Source organism: Apteryx rowi, unplaced genomic scaffold (genome assembly GCF_003343035.1).
Source record: "Apteryx rowi isolate R43461 unplaced genomic scaffold, aptRow1 scaffold_181, whole genome shotgun sequence".
NCBI classification, from domain to species: domain Eukaryota; kingdom Metazoa; phylum Chordata; class Aves; order Apterygiformes; family Apterygidae; genus Apteryx; species Apteryx rowi.
The window spans coordinates 625,296-634,513 of NW_020448097.1; positions in this window are offsets into that span (position 1 = coordinate 625,296).

A 9,218-nucleotide genomic window follows, 5' to 3' on the forward strand; every position below is an offset into this window, starting at 1 on the left:
GTAAGTTCAAATCTAGCAAATCTAGCAAAGTTCATTTGCAACTGAAACATTATAATGATGTGTCCTAAGTTGTCAACATACTTAATTATAAATATTGCTTTATATGTTGTCTGTAGCAAACAGTTTCTTAAAAAACACTTTATTATTTCTGTTAAATGGAAAACAAAGCCCTGTGTTTTTCTCTCTTCTCTTTTTAATTCAACCAGCAATAATTTGGAGGTGGAATTTTTAAGAGAAAGAGAAGTCTTTTTAACTTTATTAATTAAAGAGCCATTGTATTGATCAAAAAGTGCTCTAAGATCTTGCAAATATTTAGTCAGAAATTTGTTGAAAAAACTTCTGTTGTATTAGAGATGTCTGGCTCAGGCTGAGCAACTTGTTTGATTTAATTTCTACAGCCAACACGTAGCCATCATAATGCTGAGTTTTTCTGGGAGAACTTCTCGGCCCAGTGTAAGTGACACGCCAAAGGAGGAATTTGATACTGTCTAAAAGTATTTAAAGGCTGTAAACACCTCACATCCCTGTCCCCCGCCACAGCCCCACCATGCTGTCCCACACCCAGTCTCCTCCTCACTTTGCCCCACCACCACAGCACGCCATAGCAGGCAGGTGGTTGCCATGGGGACCCAGGTAGGTGCTGACCAATTGCAACGTGGCAGGCCTCCCACCGTGCTGGGGGAGCACATGCTGATTGGTTGGCTGGGCTGCGAGGTGGCCTGGAGGGTGGGCTGCACACATGGGCTGGCGGTTGGCCCAGCAGTTGGCCCAGGCGGCTGTTGGCCCTGGGAGACGCCTCAGGGTCCCAGCTGAGCGTGTGCTGTGCTATAGAAGAATAGACTGGAGAACTATAGGAAACAATCGTATCTCATGCTGTCTAAAGGAGTGATCAGAAGTGAACCAGCAAAATTTTATGCCCTTAAGTCCTGTGACACTGTGATCAAGGCGAACTCTGTCTCATTTTCATTTTTGTCAGTCTTAGCAATGGCGCTGAGGACTGGCTGGAAAACTGAATCCCCTTCTCGCCAGAAAGGATGGGGGAGAAGGTGATTTTTCTGCCCTGGGTGAGGTGCTTTGATAGCGGAGCCCAAGGGTAGCCTGCCGTTCTGCTTTGGTAGTACCTGTTTTGTAGACAAGTAAAGGACTTCAGCTTCCAAGGCTGTCAATCTGGAACCCTTCACCAGCACCAAATTAATAAAAATGTCTTTAAAAAGTGAATAAAAAACATGTAAAAAGTGCTAAGTAGCCAGCAGTCTGTAGCTTGAAGCCCAAGATCGGATGGTGGAGAGGGAGCAGGGGGTCTCTTTCTCACCTAGGTAATGATTATACGAGCCCCATAAGGACATAGTTAAATCAAGTATTAAGAAGACTGCACTTAAGAGGGGGGAAATATGTCAATCACACTTTGCCTTTGACAAAAGGAAATTCCTTGAAACTGAGAATGGGGAGAGAGCGGGAGGGAGAGTGTCTCGTGATGTGGGTGGCCAGGAAACTGGAGGCCAGAAAAGTACGAGAGAGAGAAAGAGTAAGAGACAGGGGGGAAAAAACCCACCAGACTGAATTCTAATCCAAATGCTGTGAGGCGTTCACACCAGGCCTTGTGAGAATATTAACAAGGTTACAGGAGAGGGGCCCTTAGCCTCGGGAATTATTAGTGAATATGGAATTATATTTGCGCAAACACAACCAGATGCAAGCAGCTAAATGCTCTGCAGATGTGAAAGGAGCCAGAGCGTGTTCCAAATGGGCAGCAGCTTCGTGAGCTTTAACCCTCCTTCGTGATACCTTGTTGCACGGTCCAAGAGGGCTACATTTCTCAAATGGCCATCGAACACATGGGACAGGGTCTTCTAGTTTATCAAAAATTTATACATAATCCACTTTAGGGATTATTCCTTCCCAGAGCCAATAGTATCTTCCAAGTGACTGACTATCACACTGAAGAAAATATTGTCTTTACTATATTCTTTTTCATCTCCCTGTGCTTTGCCATAGATTCATTTCCTACAAGTTTTAATTTTTCTTCAATTTGCCTTTTGCTTTTGCCTTTTGCAATGTCTTTTTCTAAAATGTCTCTTTGTCCTCCCTCCCTGTTTTTCCTCATTGTTCTGTTATTTCTCTCTAACTCCATCATGGTCTGATCAGTTAGCCAGTACTTGGACATAGCAGGCTCTTTCCATTAGAATGAGAAATTGATTACAAGAGCCAGGTATTTATTTGAAGTAACCCTGTTTTACTACAAAGACCTTTTCTTGAAACCCAGTAAGATTGAACAAACTGTTGCTTTGCTTGTGATCCAAATCTGCTTTTGCAGGCAACACTCTGCCCAAAAAGCTCTTTCTCTTGGATTTCTTTCAAGGCCATTGTGTGTTCACTTCATTTCTTGTATTGTGATTTTGGGTTTTGTTTTCTGCCTGTTTCCTCCTGTTTTTCACTGTTTGTCACTCTAATCAATTCTCTGACCCTGCATTCAATATTTACCTTGGGCAGTAGCCTCCTTTGTCTAAGTTATTATTAAACAAAGGGACGTTTACTTGTTCCCTCATTTAGTGGGTATGGAGTGCAGCTAGCACAGCTTCAGTGGGATTTATGGCTGTTTCTAAATCAGAGAGCTGCCTCTCAGTTCCCCATATACCATTAATTTTATTATACCAGTACCTCAGTGTTTCAGTTGAGAATGCTGCTTCATCATTCTAGATGTATCACTACTTTTAAAGAAATTACAGTCCATACTCTGAAAATGAGAGAGTATATATTAAATATTTAAAGATCAGCTTTATCAGTTTATGTACAAAAGCGCTGAAATGGCCTGAGGCATAATTATAAAGGTTTTCTCTAGTGTCATTCTATGGCAGGGTTAAGATTTCTGCTCAAGAGAAAACTTTTTGCTGTGAAGAATAATGGAAGCAAATGACTATTTATCCTATAAAATTATAAATGTAGAAGTATGGACAGGATTTGGATGTTTATGTAGATGGCATTTTAATAGATTACAGTTAGACTTGTTTGAGTATGCTGACTGTGAATTTAATTACCTGAATAGTTTGAATTTCTATTAAATAAAATCTTGTCTATTTATTCCCTTGAATCACAATACTTGTTTTCTAAAATAATCACAACATTCCTACACTGCAGCTTTTGCTAAATTATTGATGATGTATACCCTCAAATTTAATTATGTTTTAAAATATTTTCTGTCATGGAATGTATGTTTTGGAGGCAAATAAAGATTCCATAGTTAAGGCAGAATTTTCAAAGTCAGTCATGCTTTATTGCTTATTCTTTTCCATCTTTGAAAAATACAGTGTATTTTCCTCCATAATACAATATGTATAGTTTGATTAGAAAAAAACCTTCTGGATATTTCAAAGTTATATTTGAATATATCCATTTGATTAGGAATTAAAATTAATAAAAACATAAGGCACTTAAAAAAATGGACCACCCATTAATCCAACTACCCAAGAGTATATGAGGCAGGAGGCTGTCCAGCAAAAAGGGATGGTGGAAAAATATCACATTTTCAGAGATGAAACACTTATTATTCTCTGGCAAAAATTGCTTCCTATTAAAACTGTCAAATAGGAATTTCATTCTTTTAGTATTGAAGGGGGAGTTAAAGCATTAATGGTAGAGAGCAGCAAAAAGTACTCCAACCTTCCCCCACAAAACAGGCTAAAACCATTGCTAGCTCCCACGTAAGTGGCACTCATTGCAATTTTGCATAAAGACCTTATTTCACTCACTTCTTGCAATTAACTCGTGTTTTTTTCTGTACTGTGTGCCTGCATTTTTCCCTCAGGCAGAGCCTGAAGGCTAGGCCATGGAAGACTGCTGTCTTTCACCATGGCTACCATCTTCCAGGGCTCTCCACGGGGGAGCGCTGCAGCAGGCCTCAGTTGGTGGACATTTTGAGACGGCTTTTCTTCATTGTTCCAAACAGATCTGTGTTTTATGATTCCTCACACTATAGGCAATCACCATCTCCCCCGAAGGCAACTGCAGTTTCTGTTTCATTGAGAACAATGGATGGTGGTGGCCAGTCCAAAAGGGAACAATTCTACATGGAAAAAGAAAAACCAATGACAAAACAACTTTTAGTTACCAAAAATATCAGCAAGCATGGCCATTCATACTAAGCATCTGTGAGAAAAGCACGTATTGTGCCAGATCCTCTTAACAAACAAGCTGAGAGAGAGGTGGGAACCAGAAAGCTTGTTTTCTGCACTGAAAGGGAACAAAGGAGCTCCCTCCTTTGAGGAAAGATGGAGAGGAAAGTGGGCATGCACAGAGGGCTGGCTCCAGACTTGTCAGTGATGCGGGCAAGATTATTTTGCTGCCCAAACAAGAAGGGACAGGGCCACTTCTGCCATGGGGCAGAGAAAAGGAGAAGAGCTGAGGCAGAGGAGTGAGAAGTTGAACTGCTGCTTCCGCTACCTCCAAGAGGCCAGAAGTATGGGCTGACACTGCCTGGCACTACTGCCTCTTGCCCAGCAAGAGCTGGCACCCATGCAGTCTCCTGCCTTCCTCTCGAGCAGCACTCGGCCTGGCTGCCTGAGTCTGTGCCATAAGACAAGCAGGTAGTAGAAGTATGGGAATTTTGCCCTTACCCCCACCAACCTGCTGCTCTAGGCAGCTAATTACTCCACCCGTACTAAGTGCCAGCCTGGCATACAAGAGGAGGTATGCTCACTGTGGGAGCCTGGGGAATTTGATATATTCACAGGATAAAGCTAACTGTAGAAAGGAGCGCTGAGGTGGAAGTCACACACAGGAGAAAGCAAGGACAGGCGACAGACTAAGGGAATGCAAACAAGGGGATGGTGTCTCCCCTTGATTGTCTGTCCCAAGAAAAATAAATGGTGGGAGGTGGCAAATCAGCAGGAATTTGGAGCACAGAAAGCAAAGGGTGTAGAATTATTTCAGCAACTTTTCATTGCACTGGTGAAACAAAGCAGCTGCAAATCCAGCTGAAGTATCCCCTAAATCATAGGTGTACTATGTTCCCCAGATGGGAATACAATAGCCAGAGCACAGTCATGAATATTTGTATAAAAGTTAAAATAAAAAAAATTAACACTGAAAATCCTTATCTGGGGATTTTATTTAATTTTACATTAATATGTTTGAATGTTTTCTTATAGATAGTTATAACATCTTTGCATTTTAGTTTATATACTTCAGTCTTTTGGGTATCTAGAAATACTCCTGGCTGTGCTGTATCGACATTTTTGTAAAGTACTTATTTTGGTGCTTCATGACAGTCTGATTTTTAAAACTAACATCCGAAAGTCAGTGGAGTGTATATTAAACTGTACATTAAATGGAGTAAGAAAAGCAATTGACTGTTGAATCATTACCAGCTGAACAGGTTTTAAGCCTCTGATCTCAGTTTAGTAATTAGTATTTTTATTAACCAGCTGGAAGAAAATATGAAAGCATGCTAGTAAAGTTTGCAGATGATGCATGACTTAGTGGGATGATAAACAACATTGAGGAACAGCCAGTTATACACATCAAGATTGTTTGGAAGGAAGGGGAACTCATTCAAGCAACATGTTTGAACACAAATAAATGAAAGGTCACACACTTGGAAACAAAAAAATGTAAGTCACACTTACAGGTTGGGGGACTATGGAAATCTCCAACACTGAAAATTATAGAGATCAGGCAGAAAGAACATGAATTCTCAGTGATGCAGTAGCTAACAATATTCTCAGATATATAAACTTACATATATTATTCTATCAATCTGTACATCACCTGCAAACTTTCTTAGCAACACTTCTATATTTTTTTGCAGATGGTTGAGTAGAAGCAGAAATATGATAATGAGTTTTACTATAGGACTCTGGCACATTTTGGTGCTTACCCTGAATACAAAAGGTTGAAAATCTGAAGAGATTAAGACAGGAGCTACAATTGTAACTTAAAGTATGTAAAGCCTGTTTTATGACAGTTTTGAAAAACTCAGTCTATGAAGCTTGCTTAAGAAAAAAAACTAAAATATACTTTCATTACAAGGGGATTTTTCTGAAAGTATAAAGATTTTTAGCTTAAAATGCAAAGAGGTTATAAAATCTGAAACTGGAAAGTGAAATTAGACCAATTCAGACTGGAACTAGGGCATATTTTTTAGGACTGAAAGGAACTGGAATAATTTATGAAAATATATGATGGGTTTTACATCAATTAATTTTCAAAAGTGCCTGGTACCTAATGACCCCTGATTTAAATGTGAATTTGCAATCTTAAGAGCCTTTAATATGTTCATGGATGTGAAAATACCACTATCAGCTGGGAATACCTGAAGGAGGTTATGTAGATGGGGAAATGACATGGAGAGATAAGACCATCTTTGCTAGTAATGTTACCCAAAGTAAAAAACTAGTCCATAGACTATTATTTGAAGAGGTGCTTCCCTCTCAGAAATGAAGAATTACTGTTGCATACAACAAAAGCCTCTTCAGTGCCCATGAAGATTATGACTGGAGAACCGGCCCAGAGGATGATTTTCTTACATTATTTCCCAGATTTGTTCCAGGTTTGCTTACACTAGACCCTTGGGTATCAAAGTTTGAAAGAATTTGTGAATTTAGTGAATATGTTTTGGATGGTTTTTGAACTGAATGCACATTAGTACCTACAAGTTTTAAAAGGAGGGAGCTTATGTGGAAGATAGGAAGGTCTGGGGGCAGCATCTAAACCAATAAATTTCCTTCTTTCTAGGGCTAAATTCCTGTAAGGATATCAGATAATATGAGAAAGTACTGTATATCTGGCCTCCAGTGGTTCTTAAAACATCTTTTCTACTTTTTCCAGTCTTGCGTTCTTTAAAAGCAGACAGATATGGATGACACATCAGCACTAATTTTTTCTTTGTGAAGTCTGTTAACATAACCATCTTTTTCTGCTTGTGGATTTCATTTAATTTATAGATGATGATTATCTCCATTCTCCATTTCTATCAACGGTCCCTAAGAACATTATCTAAACAGCAATATTTGCATATAAAACTGAATTTGAGATACAGAAGACATGAGGGATTAAAAGCATTGCTTATTTAACACCTAAAAATATGTTAAGCATTTTATTGATATAGAATAAGATAGGTCTCTGCTGGGAACAATGATTGAAGGTCTCCTCAGACATCCAGACTGGATTAACCACTGGAAATAATAGTAGATTTAGGTTTTCTATTTACTGTAGTAAGCCAACCTTGTCTATAAACTCCTTATTGCTGAAAACTAAAGGTGTGTGACTGGGGAGGGCAAGCTTTTCCCCTTGATGTTCCAGGACATGGAAATACAATCCTTTCTCAGACACAGATGTTTGCAATAGAAAACTTTCACTCTGCTCTCTTCTGTTTTTAATCTGCTCATGACAGGAAACACAGATTCAAAATGAATGTAAAGAACACTGTCACCATAACTGATGATAATACAAAAGAGCATGTAGGACAGATTTCTTTTTCCCAACATTATAGGGAGAAAAGGTTTACAGACTTTAGAAGATTCTAGGTGTTTTTATTTCTGATTGGCTACCTGCATAGTGTTTTTCCATGGACTTCACAGAATACAGTTCTCCGCAATACTATGATCCTATCAACAGTTTCAACATGCAAAACATAACACTTCTTCATTCTGTCTGCCAGATCCTCAGAGCTTTCAAATGACTACACTGCCAGAGCTTCTCTGAGCAGAGAGAAGTATTAAAATGGTCGGATTCTTCCATAGCATCCGTAAAATGTAAAATGAAACAGGTAAAAAGTAACTGATTCATCCTCTTCAGCCAGTCTTGCTAACCTGTAGGCCCTCCAAGATGTCAAAGATGCGCTTTTAAATTATGCCAACATATACGTCTCAAATGATGTTCTTTATCTGTGGAAATGTGAAGGGTTTGAATGGACTCTTTCCCATGCTTTTTGGGTGACTTTTCCAACTTCTCCTCCTACTCTGTATTCTTCAGATTCTATCCCATCTTGCCTCCTTTCTCTGTGCTTTCTAGTTTGCCTAAATCCTTTCTTCTGAATCATTTTTCCCTTTCTCTTGCTTTTTCATTCAGCTAGTCCCTTTCTAATGACTCCCTTTATTTAAAAAAGAACGGGAGTAATAATATTTACATGGCAATTTCTGCCAACACATTTATCATGCTGTGTATAAATACACTCTTTAATCTGTGTCCATTTTGTCTATTTAGCCTATAAACTATTTGGAGCAGGGGCTGTCTCCTTGTGTGTGCTTGAACAACGCCTGGCACAAAGGGACCCCATTTTAGACCATACCTGAGCAATACTGTAGCAAACAACAAAAACAATTGTAATAATAATAATAATCCCTCCTCCAAGTTACATTAAAAGAGCAAGATCAAACACTCAGAAATTGAGAAGTGACAGCATCAAGTTTGTGATCCAATTTTAATTCATTTCCCTCTCATCTTCTGTATATATATTACAATATTATCTCTGATTATAAGATTGCATACTATTTTTTCTAAAGGATCTTGCTTCACTGTTCATTTTAAAAAATATTTTCTATTCAAAGTGGTGTCCTAAAACTTCCTTACCATACAACTTTTCTATCATAAATCCTCTGCTGAACAGAAAATTACTAATTTCCTTCTGTATGTTTCTTTGTTAACTTTTATCAGATCATCTGAATGATTCATGAGTATTAGTGAAATTATTTTGACAATGCTGACTTGTATAGTTGTTACTATATTTGAAAGACAGAAGATAAAGCACAAAGAGATTAAGCATAAAACATAAAACACTCATTAATTTTATGTGCTCAACTTGATAGACATAGGTCCTAATTTTTCAAGCTATTTTATGTTTAGCATACAGCATGTTAGAAGCACAATAGCAAAGATTGAGCTTTTATCTGGGAGTACATGGAATTTCTCCAAATCTGCTCTAATTTCTCAGATTAGGAACACAAAATGTTTTAGTATGTATGATTAGACTAGCATCACACAAGAACTTTGTCACAGCACAACTAATAAACCAGGTTTTAAAAATTTATTCAGCTTCTTTACCCATTCTTTCTTTTTACAATCTGCTGCCACAGCCACCAAACAGCTTCTAATTTCTACAAGAAGTAAGGCATGGGAGACTGTAGACGATAACCCATCACACATCCCTGACTAATTCCAAGCACCCTGTTCACACTGTAGATTAACTAAGGTTGGGTCCTGTGTAAAGCACTGCCTGCTAAAGG